The sequence below is a fragment of the Festucalex cinctus genome, chromosome 5 (assembly GCF_051991245.1).
Source record: "Festucalex cinctus isolate MCC-2025b chromosome 5, RoL_Fcin_1.0, whole genome shotgun sequence".
Lineage (NCBI taxonomy): Eukaryota > Metazoa > Chordata > Actinopteri > Syngnathiformes > Syngnathidae > Festucalex > Festucalex cinctus.
Window position 1 is genome coordinate 9,642,774 of NC_135415.1, and position 18,760 is coordinate 9,661,533.

Here is an 18,760-nt window from a genome sequence, read left to right on the forward strand (position 1 = left end):
AGCCAAAACTTCAGAGTTGAAATCCCAACTGTGAAAGATGTCATGCAAGATTACAGGAAATGAGACGAGAACTCACTTTGCATGTTTAGCTGTTTTCATTGGCTTTTTCGCAACACTAAAAATATGCTCGATGTTGCTCAGAATGACATCAGCATACCTCATAAGACATCAGTTCATCATAAAAGGATTAAAACTGTGCATATATTTTGCTCATCCTGTGGCCTCTTTGCAACACTTATTGTAAAAATCAGCTTCATCTAATGGAAATATGTGGACTCACATTTGAAACAGTAGGGGTGTCTCAATACTTTTCCTTCACAAAGTTAGTACTTTAAAAATTACAGTGGTTCACTTCTTTTTACAGTTTGTTTGACAGGCAAAAATATTCAAAACTGAGTTGGAGGTTTATGATGGAATATCCACACCTCTTGAATGTGAGGCAGACGTGCCAACCACTATGCTACTGTTTCTGCCTTGTGTTTAAAAAAAAAAGGGATCAAAATAAAAATGTCTCACATGCCATGCTGAAAATGCAGGTCTTAAGAACGGATTTAAAAGTGGACATTGAGGCCTTCTGATGTGTACCGACAGTTGAATTCCAAAAATGGGAGCAGCAAAAACCCACAAAGCCCTGTCCCACTCTGAGCCTCCATTACATCCTTGCTACATCTATGAGCAGCTGGTCAGCTGACGCGAGTAACCGTAAAGGGGGATGTAAGTGTAGCAGCTCAGAGGGGAAGGCAAGGAAAAAAAAACAAAAAAAACCCCTAAGATTTAAAAACAAATATGGTGTGCCGTGTTGCCTTGAGTTATGAGTGACCAAAATTTTGTGAGCTAAATTTTGAAATATGTCTGTTGTTTGGTGTTTGTGAAGTCAATTCCCTTGAAAGCAAATAGCAGTTTGGGAGATAGAGATCTCGTAAAAAAGAAAATTACACGTCATTTGTCATTGTCATTTGTCAAAGTCCACTTAGCGTATTGCTAGCAAACCATGCAAAACACCATAGATGGGCAAAAAAATATCGGTTTCAAGTGTGGTGTTATAACCCTTTAAACAACGGATAATTGAATACAAACAATGGAACATTACATTTTAAACAGATGCATGTAACAGAGATGGGAAATATGGATCCAGAAAGTAAAAAACCTTCCACAGCTTGGCTTTAGCCCCAGGTGCTAGTTCGCTAGCTCCCTAGCAGATAAATGAGCTCCCAGGGAGCTAGCGAGCTAGCACCTGGTGCTGAAGCCAAACTGGCTGGGTTTTTCCTTTCTGAACCTGGATTTACCGCCTATGTTTGTGAAGAACGATTCGATGTCCAACCCCAGAATTTTTTTTTTTTTTTTGTTGGGGGTGGGGGGGGTTGTAAAAAGGATCCGAGTGCTTTGCCTTACGAGCTTGGAAACATTTAAATTTAAATGTCAAGGGACTGCCTGCCATCCATCCATCCATCCATCCATCCATCCATCCATCCATCCATAATTTGCAAATCATTTTAAAATGAACTCGCAGTTGGTACAGCATCAATAAAATAGTGTAATGTGCTCTGTCTTCTGACTTGCTCCAGGCAAAAGCCGTGTTATGTGTGTACTGTCTATAATTGTCTGTTCAGGTTTTTCCACCAAAGGACTTAGTCACCATTTTTCTTTCTTATAGCTACACATTAGGTTTAATCGTTGCCTTTTTTTTTGTTTGTCTCTGCCACTTCTCTGCCACTTCTGAAAGAGGCGACTGCCCCCTTGCCAAGTTTTCCTTTTTGCATTGTTCCTTGTGTAGCGTAGTCAGCCGAACATCGTGAAGCCATGGGAGAAAGCGAAAAACAAACAATAGCTTGCTTGTGCCAAGAGATTGAGCGTGCACTCTGTCCTGCCGTCATTTTATAAAGTGTGGGGGGTTGTGTCTATGGGTTCTGGATGTTTTCAGTGGGCTTTGTGGTACTATCAAACTATTTTGTTTGTGTTGGTCTGGACCTACTCTGGCCAGGTGCTCATGTTACAAACAAGTGGTTGGGCAGAGCACCACATTAGCAACCAGGAAGTCGTACTTCCTTGCATTCTGTCACCAGCAGCCATCTACACTGAAAAAATGCAAAAGCACCTGCAGCTATGAGTTGCAAAGGTTAAATTATTACTGGTCATGCAAAATTTCATAATTTACTGTATTGGTTACTAGTGAAAAAACAGGAGATGAAAATGAAGTCTTAGGTTCCACACGGGGAAAAAAAACATTTGGGAACTCAAAGCAGCAAAGCATAACATCTTGAGAGATTACCCTAAAAAGTGGATGAAGGTGGTATGAAAGATACACAGAGCAGATGGTTTGTGGGAAACTGAATCCCTTTCCTAAAACCCCACTTAGTGTTTTGGCTTGTGGGTGTTTTTTTTTCTCTGAGGATTATAGGTAAATATGGATTTAAGCAGCATAAGACTTGTCTAAAATGTGGCAACCTCCTCCATGTTTAGATAACAATGTAAACCATGTAGCAGTCAAGGCAAACACAAACGTGGATGTATTCGACATTCTGCAGTGACGCACTATGCAGTGTATGGGTGTGTTTATGCACAAGTGATGGCTGGTTTTAATTACCAAAAATGGGCTTTGGACAGGAAATGTAGACATCACCCCTTGCAGGCACCGCTTCTCTTTTTCCTGAGCCACAATTTCCCCACCTACAGATGGGTTATTGTGCCAGCCATAAGCTGGATTTGGCACAAGGACAAGTGTCTCCTACACACATCTTTTTACACAATTACTCTCAGTCTCGTTATCTTCAAAGATGAAATAAATCTCTTTGCCAGCTCCCGAGTGAGTTCAATGAAAGGCAGGAAGGACCGTTCTCAGGCCTCCCATGAGATCCAACACCCGTAACGTCATCATAGTTAGGGTGCCACCATGCCACTTCATGGACATTCACTGTTTGCTTCTCAGTGGGCTAATTGCCCCATCGGGGGGTGGGTGTCAAATCAACGTGTGAATATGTTTGGCCTCTTGCCCTTGCGGTGCGCTGGGCCCTAATGAGTGAGCCAGTTGGGGCTATTCATTAGAGAAATACCCCTGCTGAGAGTTCAGTGGGCCAGAGGCCATCCTGCCCTCGGTTCTATGTCGTGTCCTATTCTACTGCACATGCTGTCTTTGTCATTTGTTTGTAAACACTCTTTGAATTATCGCTTCCTCTGCCGCTGCTGCAAAATAGAGATGAGTGACTCCAATATGACCTGCACACCAGAATGATGGTCCCGTACAAGCCTAAAATTGTGATTTCAGGAAATATCTCCTCATTTATCAAACCCCAGAGGGCTTGTTAAAAAGTCATGAATCTTCTGCCTGTGGGCTGCCTTACGTCATGCATGTAGGAGACGGTGAAGGTCAGATGGAGTAACAGATTGTTTAGCCAGGATCTCACTTTTATGTTTGTCAAGTCTCATATGCACTCTAACTACTTCTTGCAATTACTTATTGTTCTTTACATTGCTGCTTCATTGTTTTCATACAACGAGCGCTGACCTGGTCATAATAACAATAAATATTAACCCTGGAAGCTTATTATAATGGCTGAAAGTTGAATTGCAGTTTGAATTGACACAAATCCTGCTGCTGTAACGGTGTCTTTTCTGGTGTGCGCTACAAGTTAGCTATGCTACTTCCTGATTCATGAATGATGATGACAACTTGCTGTGTTTGTTCTTTAAAGAGGAAGTCAAAGTAAAAACTTTCTTTAGAACGTGTGCCTCTACTAGTCTAAACACAGCATTGTGATTAATATTGCAAATGTGAATTATGCGTTAAGCAGCAAAATCCACCCGCTTTCATCCGTCTTAGGGGCATCCATTTTGCCGCTTGCTGTTGACTGACGACAACCTCAGAGTACAACCAATCACGGCTCAGCTTCAGAAAACAAGTGAGCCGTGATCGGTCGTTACCTCAGCAAATGTGATGTCATTTTCAATTGACAGCAAGTGACAAAATGGCCGCCTCCTGGGATTGATAAAAACAGGTGGAGTTTGTTGCTTCATTTGTATTTCACAAACATAATATTAATCATAATGCCGTGTTTAGACTAGTGAGGCTGCATAGAACATATTATTGTCAAGGCAATTTTAGGGTTGACGTCCTCTTTGAGATTGCCCAGATTTACAAGCACTTTTCTTGACATTCTGTTTCCAATGTCCATGGAAGTTCTGCATTTGTCGCTGCTTTTATACCTGAAATATTATTTTCGAAATACATTTTGTAATGGCAGGTCTTAGCTTGTATTTATATTTTTTTTCTGAAAGTTTGCATGATTGTGGAGATCCAGCATAAATCCAGCACTGAAGGACCTGTGTGTTTGTGCAAAGATCAACAAAGGCACACGCACACCACAGCTCGCAGACACAGCAGAGTGTAAAGTTCCTGATCCATCTCTGTCTGGTCAATTAGCTGAGCTCAGCGCTGCAGCATCATTAGTGGGCGCTGAGGGTGTTTGTCTCTGTCTCTACACAACCTCGGACAGGATGAATAGCACTGCTGCGACGAACACACACCCACACACTAATCACAGAGAGCGCAACTCTTCCAAACTGGGACGAGGCGGGCTGAACAATGTGACTACACAGTACGTATGTATGCATACATTTAGCGGGCACTTTGTACTGTCAGATTTAAAAGAGACAAAAAGTCCCATTGAAGTGATTCGACTACCTTTTCTCATTCCCATGGCTTGTCAAGAATATATGCGGTTTCGAAAAACTTGCTAAGGAGCAGCGTGACGGCTATAAAGCTTGTCAAACTGGCACTCAAGTGAATTAGACATTAAACAAATCATAAAAAAAAAAATATGGGGACTTTTGGGACATGTATAATGCTTATAATACATGATACCTTTTGATAAAATGCTTACATCAAAACAATCGGTCCATTACAAACCTGCATCTAAATTTTAGTGTTTATTTTGTTTTCCCATGGTAACACCTTTTGTTAATTAGGTGATTGCCAAACTTTATCATCATCTTCCTCTACAAGTGCAACTCTATCTGGTCTTAGTCGGAAAAAAAGGTACAAGCCCACACAATGGATAGGCATCACAGTAATTACAGGTGAGGGGGGAAGTGTGGTCACATAATTGATCCCCGAGGAAAGTCCAGTTAAACTAAACAAATACCTTATGTTTAAGTTGTGTTGGAAAACAAGTGCAAATGGAGGCAGCCGTGTTTGCGTGTGTTCGGCTTCACAAGTGTAAAGGAGGTGTCGCCAAGGAAGCCTCCAAGACCTTGAGGTGAGAGCATGGCAGGTCAGAAAGGTCCCTGCCTCCAGCACACACATCTCACCTCATCAAACAGCACAGACACTTGAGCCAAGGCAGCGTCTGGCAAAAAGGATGCTCGCGGATTGAAAAGTTTTGGTTTTGGTTGTTTATTTTTACTTACGTCATGGTTTACAGTTAATTTGGGTTTTGTTTGATTTTATCCTTGTATTTTCTTGGTTCCAGTCATGATCTGTGTTTTGCGTTGTTGTCCTTGTGTGCCCCCCTAGTCTTGTCAAGCATTGTCATGTCCACCTGTGTTTGCCTGCCCTTCCTCATGTGTCAACCAATCAGCACCCTCTGCCACTTGTGTCTTGCCCAGCTGTGTCTAACTGTGTCAATTAGTGTGTGCGTATTTAGTCTCTTGTCTCCTCTCTGTCTGTGCGTTGATTCATTGTTGTTTTCCTCCTGTCATATGCTGCAGGTTTTTTGCCCCATGTCGTGCTACGTTTGTCTTTTGGCGTTTGCGTTTGTTTTGTAAACTTCTGTTTTTTTTGTTTTTTTTACTTCATCTCTGCCTCCTCGCACTGCTTCCCTGCGTTTGGGTCCACAACCACGCCTTAAATACGACACATTTGGTACATTTATTTATTTGTAAAAAAAAAATCTATACTCTTGGTCAGCCCACGCGTATTATTTATTTTTTTATTATTTTTTTTCAAAGTATTGACCAATCTTAACTCATTCACTGCCTTTGACAAGTATACTTGTCAATTGTATTTTTTAGAGCGGGGATAAATGGGGGACAATCTGATTATGCTCCACTGTAAATGTCAAACTTTACTGATGCCCAACCACCGGTAGATTACATAATTGCCCCATTTTATACGAAATAAACACAGTCAGAGTTTCAGAGTACATTTTCAGAGTCCAAACCTATGTTTTTCTACTGTCAATTATAAAAGAACGGGAAGAGGCAAAAACTAGGGAGTCTCTTCTATCATTTGGTAGATTCGGTTTATATATAATTATTGAACGTAATATCACGTGGGTATTGAAAATTTTGAAATTTTCTAAAATGGCTGGCAGTGATGTTCTTCTTGATGACGCAATGGTTAATGGTTGAACAAACATGCGTTTTTTTGGGGGGTCTCCTGAAATGTTACTATCTGGGCGGTACAAGGTTTCACCCCAACACCTGAGATATTGAAGGTTATCAGTCTTTTTTTAAAGACTTTTTTGGATTTAGATAAATAATAAAATCCAATCCATTTCAATTGCCATCAACCATAATAGCGGGGGATAAGGAACGTGGAACAGGATACACATAGTAGCAGGCAGCAGGCCTATGTGAATAATTGTACAATTTTGAGTGAGTTGATTTTTTTTTGTGTGAAAAAAAATATATAACTTCTTTCACTTAATTGTGGTCTGGTTTTGTGCTGCCCTTGAATGGTAATCTTTATGCAAGACCGCCCTTTGCACTGGATTTTTTTTTTAATTATTATTTTAAACCAGAATGACATTTTTGTCATTTATCTGGTTAAAAAGTGTGTGGTGCTATGTGAGCCTCCCATCCAGCCTCACTCCACAGCAGAGCTGATGAAAAATGAGGCACCCTCCAAATTGCCCGTCCCTGAGCTAAATGCCCACACTGCAATAAAAGTTTTTTAATAAAGTAAAAAAAAAAAAGCACTTGTTTCTAGGAATTGTTATCTCTTTTCTTGCCCAACAAGAAAAATAATCTTGAGAAATAATGTTTGCATTAAAGTTGAAGGAGCTCATTGGACAGTAGTGCACCATTTACTGAAATATCTAAATATTGTTTGGCAATTATCTGCTTCTGCTTTTCTGAGAAGACTTTCTACAAGATGTTAGTCTGTGTATATTTTTGGAGAAAATGTGTGAGGTCATTGATGTTGAATCTGACGGGTTCATGATAAGGTTGAAGTTCGGTCTTACACCAAACTCCTCCTAGCAAAGAAAATGATCTTTCCAGACCTTGGTTGTCAAATATCTATCTTAGATAATGACTTAAGAGGTCCAGATTAACCACAGCGGGTCAAGGTTTTTACCCATATGGTCAGCACAAAGTGAATGTGATGCTATTCTGGGCTATTAGACAAATGAGTCCCACTCCTCCTGGGACAATTCTCACATACGTCCAGCGCAAGCAGATGTGTTCAAACCCACACAGCCTGTAATCTCACAGGAAAGAGGAGGTTTCCCACCTCAACCCAGACAGAGCTGCATTTCACCTTCCCTCTCACTCTCCCGCTCACCATCGCTCGCTGTTTTTCCAACACATGCTTTTAGTGATGCTGACGGCACTGACAGGCTCTCAAGTCTCCCCCTCCCACCAGCAGGCTGTGGCGTGTAATTACAGAGCAGCACCAAGCCCGGTGGTCAGACTGGTGGGGTGACTGCTAACAGGCACGCTTGTTTGGCCTACAGATACAAGTTCCCATTGGCACTCGCAGACAGGAGCTGTGGGGTATGTCGACACTCTCTACACAGGATACTTTCCATAAATCTCCCCCTTTCTCCCACTTCCTCGGCAGAGAGTTTCATCAAGGAAAAACGCCTCATTGAGCTTTAGGCCAGACGGACGAGAATACCTGCAAAAGATACTAATCATGGGAAAATGGAGCACTACTGACGGCTACCACCTTCGCCTCTAATTACTAAGCAGGTAGTCCAGCCCCTATGGTTTGGCTTGTTTTGGGGTGTGACGGTCCGGAGGGGGTCTGTTTTTCTATGAGAGACAGGAATGTTGTCTCATGGCTCATTTGAACTGAAAATACCAACTTTTGTTTACATGACAACAGCTTTCCTTTGTAGTCTGACAATATTGCTCAGTGTGACAAACTGGCACCCAATGTAAGGTTGATGGCAAAGCTGCCACAAATTAACAGCACAATTGCCATAATTCTTTTATCTGTACACCAACCCTCGGCAGTACACCAGTACACATTAAAAAGCACAAACTGATTCATGTAATACATTCAATTATAGATATTTACTTGCATTCCTGAACAGAGAACATTTAAGTGGTTGGATGTTATGCTTAATTTCTGAATAATCACAGAAACCCAGTGAGCTGGCAAAGTTGAAATTACTTTGAATTTCTGCCTTATACTAAATGGCAAAATGTTGAAAGCTCACTAAAATTATGACTGCATTAAACTTCTTCATGATGTTAGGTGGTCTTCTTGCTTTTGACTGGTGGCCTGATGGATTCATTGAAAACATTAAACAGACAAGGGATTTATATAATAATAAGTCAAAAATGGATCATTGAGAATTGTCACGATTCTGTGGAACCGACTAGAGAACAACATGACATCAGCTTTGTGCTGCCGCAACACAGAGCTCCTCAAGACAATAAATCTACTCAGTATGACAATAGCATGGAAACCATGGAATGGATTCTCCCATTCCTTCATTGCAACCCTGCACAATGATGATAGAAAATGTTTAGCGTGAGTTTATCCAGGCTAGCCAAGTTAGCATGTAGATACGTTTCTACTGGGCAAATGTTGACAGCGGTAAAAAGAATGTTCATGAAAAATCTTTGCCAATACACACAGCCACAGCCACACAGCAATATTTTACATCCACTATGTAATTTGCCGACAGTAAGTTGAATTTTTTTCAAACAAGGGTAGGACTCCGCCAATGTTGCCCTTTGTCATCAATTCTGTTTAGAACTTTTTTGTGTTTCCTCCGCAGGGTGTCCAGGCTTTCCCTTAGGGTGAGAAGCTAAGTCATCCGGGGGGGACTCAGATTTGGGCCGCTACTCTTCCGTGTAGAGAGGAACCACTTGAGGTGGCTTGGGCACCTGATTCGGATGCCTCCTTGATGATTACTTTTAAATAAATGAGACCTTTAAATACATTATTGAGGGGTTTATTAGATTAAAATCACAATTGTCCTGGTTGACTGGGGGAAAAAAAAAAAAAAAAATCAAGATTTTATTATTTGGCCATATCAACTAGCCCTACCCTGCACTGGTTTTGACATTCAATCACAGGGCACATAAAGAGACAACCAAGCAAATTCACTCCCAAATTCACACTGCCAATGTGTGAAAACTTGAAATTTGAACTGAACACTTGCTGCTTGAATGGAAGTCACTGAACCAGTCAATGCCCCTTGTGAGTGTTTTCATTTTGTATTTGTGTGATTGACGGTTTGCCAAAACAGATGAAAGTGCATCAGGGACTGCCGCTATCCTTTCTATTCTCACTTCACTCGAGTAACGACACACACTAGAAACATCAGAAACCTGAAGCTTGCTCGTAACTCTTAAAAGTGTCTTGTGAGACAAAACCAAAAATTGACCAAGCCATGTCTTAAAGCTCGAAAAACTCTAATAAGTTGGGACACGTGTAAGTCAAGGTGCACCTGCAACTCTTCAACTAACAAAAACACAGACAAACGAGATATTTTCAGATTAAACTAGGGCTGTCACAGTTAAAGCGTTAATAGATTAATTAATCACAGAAAAATGTTGCATTAATCACGTATTAACGCATATTAATCGCACTATTTTTTTTACCGCACTTGAGCCTTGAACGTAACCCCGGATGGTATTGAAGACTGCGCAGGTCAGTGATTCGGTCAATGCACGGCATTTCCTACGCCTCTTGTTCCAAGATGAGCGGGGTGACTCCAGCTGGTGTGCTCGGTGGTAAATTTTGCTTTAAAAAACACCCCGACGGGGGCTTTAGATAAAACAAAAGTAATTTGCATTTATTTAATTAATAATTGCTGAATTGTACCCAGTTGGGTTAGGGTGATGCATGATGCTGTTACCAAGTTTATGTCAGCATTCAGCACGTTCTTTGCAATATAATTGCTGAATTGCACCTAATTGATATGATGCTGTTACATTTTGAGCAATACACACATGCATGCAAATGTGTACATGCATTTAATCAATGTTTGCAAATGACATTTATATCATAAAATGCGTTGTCAAAATATTACAGTAATTTGTATTTATATTACATTACGCAAGTAAATTAGCTGATTAATCGTGATTAATCAAAATGAAAGAGTGTGATTAATCAGATTAAAAATTTTAATCATTTGACAGCACTAGATAAAACCCAAGAAAGCAATGTATTTATTTATTTATTTTGCTAATACGTTTACGGAGCCCAAATAGCCACAGCGGCGTCTCTGGCGTTTACATCAAATTCAAGAATCTTAAGTGGATTTTTGTTTTTCTCTATAAAAGAATTGCACTTGCTGCTTTAATGGTCTTACCCACAAGCAGTGACATCGAAACCATTTTCTTAATGCCTTGCAAGCAAACAAAATTGTGGTTCATGTGAAGTGGCTAAAATTAGCAAGTGGGCACATCTGTTCATTCTGTTGAATTGCAGAGTTAAGTTTGAATGTGGTGCGACAGGCTTGCGCCAACCCATCTAACAGTCTTGAAATATTTCCTGCACTTGAAAGGAGCAGATGTCTAATAAAAATGTGTGACGGGCCGATGACACGGCACACACGCTTCAGTTTTATTAAGAGAGACAGACACCTGATGAATGCCTCCCTGGTGACCCTGATCGACCTTAAACGTTCACTCTGTGATTCACTCTCTCTCGCTCAAGAAGTGTGCTTGGCGTCTTGTCCATTGATGCGAGACCCTTTCCCCCTCTTCTCTTAATTCCGCGGTCACGAGGGGAAGCAGCCAAAACAAGAAGCCACACACTCCACCACTGGTTTTGGTGTGGCAGGGAGGAGGCTAGGCGTGGGTGACCTCTCAATATAAAACACTCCCGACACACCACAGCCTTGAATCCTGCATCCTCAAAACGCTGCCACAGCTGGCCAACCACGCAACAGCTCGAAAAACAACACAGGCCAGAAAAAGACGTCCAACATAAACGAACAAAAACAACATATTTCTAGCTGTTGAAATATTAGATGGGCTGCTCGGAGCTGCACTCTGGGACTAAAATAATGAACTATATAAATTAATGTTGCTGTAGCTGGTTGTGTTTTCCTGTAACTGTTCTTTTTTTCTGCAGTGGTTCATAATTTCATCATTCATCGTTAGCCCTGCCATCTGGAAACGCAGACAACGTTGGCTGTGAAATTCAATGGTGAAAGAAACACAAACAGTCTGGAAATATGACAGGTGATAATCAGGCCAAAACTTGAACAAAAAATGTTTCACTGTAACCAAAATGTTGCTAGTAATCCCTAATTTCACATAGCAGCGTTTTCTATTTACACAAGTGCTATTTTAAAGTCTCATGTTATCCTTCTTTCTGGTACTTTTATAACAAGAGTGTATTATTTTTAGCCATTTTTATGTGACAACTCAGAGGAGATATTGTGTGTTCAACGCCACCACATTTATTTGACAGCTATAGTTGAAGATCGTAAGAGAAGCCAACATATAGCAAACTATAACCACTATTTTTTTTTTTGGGGGGGGGGGGGGGGGGGTTGGCAGATAACATTTCACCGTCTTTATAAGAAGAGTCAAAAGTTCAAATTGTGAAAACAAAAGCCAAGGACCTGATAAAATCTGACAATAAAATAATGAAATGAATAAAAAAAATACTTGTAATAAATTTTGTGTTTCAGTCATCTCTATGGCAAACGCAGATCATCTACTTTGGGGGTCATTAATGATGGTAGATCACTGGTTTATGTTATGTTACGACTAGCGTCACTGTGTACACTTCCACCATTATATACTACAAAAAAAACTACAAGTATGTTATGAGGTCTAGTCTGCTAACAAGCAACAAAAATATGGTGAACCATTTAAAAAAAAAATACTTTAGTTAGAGGATTTTGTGTTCTCTTTTTGTTCAACAAAACCTACTTGTTTTTCCTGTTTTATCAGTTTACTGTAACTAGCTGTTAGCAGGTCATATACAGTAGTAGTTTCACGGTTTTTGAGTTTCAGTGCTACTCTATGAAAGGCAATTACAATTCAATACACCAACTGTTTCATTATTGTGAGAGCTGCTGATTGTGGAGCCTCTACTCCCCAGGGTACCATCAATCCCGACTAGTGTCCTGTGGCACAGTAGTGTACGCCTTAAAGTGGAAGTCAACCCAAAAAATGTCTATACAATAATATTTTGTATGCGCCACCACAAATCTAAGCAACAAAATCCACACGTTTTTAATCCATCCCGCGGGGCGGCCATTTTGCTACTTGCTGCCAACTTAAAATAACAGGGTTGATCAGGGCTCAGGTAACGACCAATCACACCTAACATGTTTTCTGAGTTTGGTCATGTGACTTTATCAAGCTGAGCCATGATTGGTTATTACCTTAGCCCTGAGCTAAACCATCTATGCTAGGAACATATAGTCACAGGCAGAACAATTTAAATGCTATTAAATGAACCCTTCTATCCACTTTTTGACAATTTTCTTTGGTGTCTTGAAATGCAAGATGTTTTTAAATGTAAAATATGCACCTTGGCTCTCAAAAAACAAAACATTTAAAAATACATAAAATGTGTGACTGCTTAATATAGAAGAAGCTGCTCTGAGCAAACTGCAGCTGAATTTCCTGTCCATGAGACCCTTAAGTCTGATTCTAATTACTTCCCAGAGGTTGACAAGTGCTCCAGCGCTGTGTCCTCAACTGTGGCCAAGCATGGCCCAATCCACAAAACTTCAGCTGAACACGGCCCACGTCCTCTGCTGTACACAGTCAAGAAGTGGCTGAGGGAAACCTTGGTCCTCAGTGTTTGAAGGAAACGTCCACTCTAACAGGGTTTATTTGTCCGAGGCCGCTATGAACACTTACAATGTCTCCTGTTGGCCACAGCAGCCTTAATATGCATTTTTCCTCCAGTAATATGGTATGAATTGAGTGCATGTACACATTAGAGTGGGGTTTCAATAAGCTATATTTGTCTGTAGACACCCATGCGAACAATATAAAGAGTTGAGCCCTTTCCGACAAATGTGCAGACATATCCGTGGCAACCAGGCACAAAAGTGCTTGTTGACCACATCCACTTTGTGATAGTGACTGCGGGCGTCCTTCTTAAGCCAAGACGGGATTGCCAAACTGCAGTCATTAGGAGCATATAATAAATGATAAATTGTGCTTTCATTGCAAACCACAAACTTGATTCTCTTCACATGACTCCAAATGAACTGGGAACAGCACATGTGTGTCATGTTTTGTTTTTCTGGTGATTTAACTTCTTTTGGACAGCAGTGACCAATTCCACCACAATTGGATATGTCATTTACCTTGGGAACATCTCATATAACACCCAAATTCTTTATTTTCCCCTTGGATCATTCCAGTGGGGCGTTATTGGGCCCTGCTCTGGGATTTGTCTGGATGAAAAATGTTCAACGACACTTTCTCAAATTGCTGTCAGATTGCAGATGTGGGAAAGAGGCATTTGATTTACTGGCCTTCCTAAATTACTCCCTCCTCAATTAAATTGACCCCGCACAAAAATGTATGTGTATGTGTGTGCATCCACTTGTATTTACTTTGAAGTGAAAAGCTAATTTATAACACTGGGTGTTAACAGTTGATGAACGTTTTGAATTTGTGACAACAAACAAGACAACTAACCAGGCTTCCCAAACATGAAAATGAAGGCAACCTCAGCAGCTTTTAATTTGGCAGACTAATAAAAATTAAGTTTGTCCAAATCATATTTATTGTGTAAACGTATCCGCATAAGCAGAAGCTCAACTTGCAGGTATACAGCAAATAACATTGACATATTAATTACACGGAATGAAAATCCAGCTGATCAAAGTGTCGCTGTCCATGTGTCTGACATTCTGCAAGTGGGGGTGGGGAGTCTTTTGTCGTGGGCTTGATTTAAGCCATGGAAAATTATATCTATTGTTGAACATACCAGCTTGGCACACTCACGGCATCTTTGATTTAGACAACTCTTATTCTTTCCCCAAATAGAAAGCTCACTTTAAGAGTGTCAAACAACTTGTCAGAAACCCACGAGGAGCACTTGCTAAGAATAGTTGTGAGTATACGAGATATAAAACATCAGAGCAAAGTCCTATTCACTGAATAACATATAATCTGTCACGCCGCCACCGGCGTGACGGCCCAAGCTTTTATTTTTGTGTTCATGTTTCCTGTTTTGTTGTGAAATAATGATTCCCCTCTCACCTCAGGTCACTTACCCTTCCTGCTGCTTGCTAATTACCGGTCCCCGCCCATGATTACCACCACCTGCCACCAATCAAGCCACAATAAAAGCCACCTGCATTCTCCCCTCAGGGCCGAAGTGTCACACACAGTCAGTGCATGGAAGCGTCCCACAGTCCTCGAGTCCTTGTTCCCGGTACCTTATTGTCTTGCCTTGTTTTTGTGCCTTGTCTTGTTTTTGTGCCTTGTCCTCCCCAGCGGAGCGCCTTGAGTTACCCCTTTTTGCCTTGAGCCTTTTTCCTCCCTAGCGGAGCGCCTTTTGTTGTCCCCTATACCTTTTGCCTGTTTTTTCCTCCCCAGTGGAGCGTTTTTTGTTCTCCACCTTTTTGATTCCCCCTTTCTCCTCTCAGTGTGAGAGGAGACTGCTGCTGCCCGGCAATAAAACCTGTTGCCTCTGTGGCCTACCTTATCCTGCGTCTGGGTCCTACCTCTTCACGTCGTGACAGTACACTTCGGCCAGCATGGACCCAGCGGGAGTGTCCAAATTGGAGACCTGGCAGAGGCTTGAAGACATCGCCCGAGTCATTGCGGAGATAAAAGAGTTGATGGCTTTGGACCGTGGCGACTGGGGTGAAGGGTCGGACTGGCCTCAGAACCCCGAACCTCGTCTGCTGCAGCCTCTCGCCCCTGAACCTCGTCTGCTGCAGCCTCTCGCCCCTGAACCTCGTCTGCTGCAGCCTCTCGCCCCTGAACCTCGTCTGCTGCAGCCTCTCGCCCCTGAACCTCGTTTGCTGCAGCCTCTCGCTCCGGAACCTTGTCTACTGCCGCCGCAGCCCCTGGCCGCTTCGCCTGTGCCGCTGCCGCCGCAGCCCCTGGCCGCTTCGCCTGTGCCGCTGCCGCCGCAGCCCCTGGCCGCTTCGCCTGTGCCGCTGCCGCCGCAGCCCCTGGCCGCTTCGCCTGTGCCGCTGCCGCCGCAGCCCCTGGCCGCTTCGCCTGTGCCGCTGCCGCCGCAGCCCCTGGCCGCTTCGCCTGTGCCGCTGCCGCCGCAGCCCCTGGCCGCTTCGCCTGTGCCGCTGCCGCCGCAGCCCCTGGCCGCTTCGCCTGGGCCGCTGCCGCCGCAGCCCCTGGCCGCTTCGCCTGGGCCGCTGCCGCCGCAGCCCCTGGCCGCTTCGCCTGGGCCGCTGCCGCCGCAGCCCCTGGCCGCTTCGCCTGGGCCGCTGCCGCCGCAGCCCCTGGCCGCTTCGCCTGGGCCGCTGCCGCCGCAGCCCCTGGCCGCTTCGCCTGGGCCGCTGCCGCCGCAGTCCCTGGCCGCTTCGCCTGGGCCGCTGCCGCCGCAGTCCCTGGCCGCTTCGCCTGGGCCGCCGCCGCAGCCCCTGGCCGCTTCGCCTGGGCCGCCGCCGCAGCCCCTGGCCGCTTCGCCTGGGCCGCCGCCGCAGCCCCTGGCCGCTTCGCCTGGGCCGCCGCCGCCGCCGCAGCCCCTGGCCGCTTCGCCTGGGCCGCCAACTCCTGTTCCTCGTCAGGCGCCGCATGGATTGCGGCCGCCACCTCCTGTTCCTCGTCAGGCGGCGCATGGATTGCGGCCGCCACCTCCTGTTCCTCGACAGGCGGCGCATGGATTGCGGCCGCCACCTCCTGTTCCTCGTCAGGCGGCGCATGGATTGCGGCCGCCACCTCCTGTTCCTCGTCAGGCGGCGCATGGATTGCGGCCGCCACCTCCTGTTCCTCGTCAGGCGGCGCATGGATTGCGGCCGCCACCTCCTGTTCCTCGTCCGGCGGCGCATGGATTGCGGCCGCCACCGCCTGTTTCTCGTCCGGCGGAGCATGGATTGCGGCCGCCACCTCCGATTCCTCGACCGGCGGCGCCCGGCCAGCGGCCGCCTTCTCTTGCACCAGTTCCGGCGGCGCCCGGCCAGCGGCCGCCTTCTCTTGCACCAGTTCCGGCGGCGCCCGGCCAGCGGCCGCCTTCTCTTGCACCAGTTCCGGCGGCGCCCGGCCAGCGGCCGCCTTCTCTTGCACCAGTTCCGGCGGCGCCCGGCCAGCGGCCGCCATCGCCTGCACCAGTTCCGGCGGCGCCCGGCCAGCGGCCGCCATCGCCTGCACCAGTTCCGGCGGCGCCCGGCCAGCGGCCGCCATCGCCTGCTCCAGTTCCGGCGGCGCCCGGCCAGCGGCCGCCATCGCCTGCACCAGTTCCGGCGGCGCCCGGCCAGCGGCCGCCATCGCCTGCACCAGTTCCGGCGGCGCCCGGCCAGCGGCCGCCATCGCCTGCACCAGTTCCGGCGGCGCCCGGCCAGCGGCCGCCATCGCCTGCACCAGTTCCGGCGGCGCCCGGCCAGCGGCCGCCTCCTGCTCCTCATCTGGCGGCGAACACCCCGCCGCCACCTCTGCTCCTCGTCGGGCGTCGAGGACGCCCTCCTGACTGGCCCCGCCGGGCCCTCCTCGTCGGGCGTCGGGGACGCCCTCCTGACTGGCCCCGCTGGGACTCTCTTGTCGGGCGTCGGGGACGCCCTCCTGAACTGCCTTTTGTCTGGGACGGATGGGTGGGCCGTGTTCCCACCTCCGTGCCCCCTTCCGCCTGCCCTTGTTTTTGGGACTTTTTGATGTTGAAGGGCCGTCAGGAGCCGGCCCTTGAGGGGGGGGTACTGTCACGCCGCCACCGGCGTGACGGCCCAAGCTTTTATTTTTGTGTTCATGTTTCCTGTTTTGTTGTGAAATAATGATTCCCCTCTCACCTCAGGTCACTTACCCTTCCTGCTGCTTGCTAATTACCGGTCCCCGCCCATGATTACCACCACCTGCCACCAATCAAGCCACAATAAAAGCCACCTGCATTCTCCCCTCAGGGCCGAAGTGTCACACACAGTCAGTGCATGGAAGCGTCCCACAGTCCTCGAGTCCTTGTTCCCGGTACCTTATTGTCTTGCCTTGTTTTTGTGCCTTGTCTTGTTTTTGTGCCTTGTCCTCCCCAGCGGAGCGCCTTGAGTTACCCCTTTTTGCCTTGAGCCTTTTTCCTCCCTAGCGGAGCGCCTTTTGTTGTCCCCTATACCTTTTGCCTGTTTTTTCCTCCCCAGTGGAGCGTTTTTTGTTCTCCACCTTTTTGATTCCCCCTTTCTCCTCTCAGTGTGAGAGGAGACTGCTGCTGCCCGGCAATAAAACCTGTTGCCTCTGTGGCCTACCTTATCCTGCGTCTGGGTCCTACCTCTTCACGTCGTGACATAATCAACTGAATGACAACATTTTCCAACCCCATGTGGTGATTTTCTTTATGAGCATTACACCACCTCATTAAAAAGTAAAAGTATTATGATACTTGGCTATTAAACTCCACTCCTTCCACCCTCTCAGCTAGAAAAGCTTCCACTTTGTATATCATTTCTGTTCATTCATCCAGAAGGAAATTTGAAAGGCAAAAAGATTAGAGATATTGGATCATTTGACGGAGTGGAGGTCAGGAGTTCTTTCACACCAAACTCAACCAAGGTGAATTTATGCATTTTTTTATTTTTTATTTTTTTTATTTAATGCACTGGGGCACGGTCATGATGGAACAGAAGGACCTTTCCCTAACTGTTACTACAAAGCTGGTAGCATAGAAAATGACTGATAAGGAATTAAATTTTCAGGTAACTAAAATATATAGTACAATATCTAGCACAGGTGGATGACTGGTTAGCACGTCCGCCTCCCAGTACTGAGGACGCAAGTTTGAGTCCAGGCTCCCCCCTTCCTGGGTGGAGTTTGCATGTTCTCCCCATACCCCTCGTGGGTGTTCTCCGGGTACTCCGGTCTCCTCCCACATTCCAAAGACGTTGTTGATGAACAAATGTCAATGTTTTCTCAGAATATTCAAAATAGATTCAGAGCATTTTGGATAATCGCTCTTCATATATAAATACTAGAAGAACTAACTGTTTAGCATATCTTTGCCCACATGTTCGTGCCAAACTTCAAACTACAAGTGCACGGACGCCCCACATGAGTTTATGTACTTTGTAGGAAGAGGGAGTGAAGTAAATGAGAGTGTGATGCTGAGCTGAGTCTAATCCCCGGGTGAATGGTGTGCTGTGTGCCAGGCATTCCTCTGTGTCTTTTTAAGGCTTTTTGTGGATTAGACCCCACTTACTTCCAGGGCCGCAGGGTGGGATCAAAGCTGACTTGACTTTTTCAGGCTCAGCTTGTGGAACATTCAGGTGGCACCACGGAACACAACACCACGACCAAAATGCGAGCTGCTGACACAGGTCATACACACCTGGTGGGGGGTCAAACTTGCCGTTATCCAAAACAACACTCTCTGTCAATCTGCCCGCTGATGGACGGCATGGAGGTTTTAGTGGTAATAACACAGATATGGTGATACTTAGATTAAGTAAGTTACACAAATACTAACTGAAAATTTGTGAATGAAGTTCAC

At 45.2% G+C, this 18,760-nt stretch overlaps 1 protein-coding gene across 6 annotated transcripts in view; it reads right to left on the minus strand.

Moving 5' to 3' along the window:
* The window catches only part of emid1 (EMI domain containing 1), a 72,402-nt gene that overhangs the window by 22,658 nt on the left and 30,984 nt on the right, over positions 1 to 18,760 (minus strand). The gene's annotated exons all lie outside the window — the stretch shown is intronic.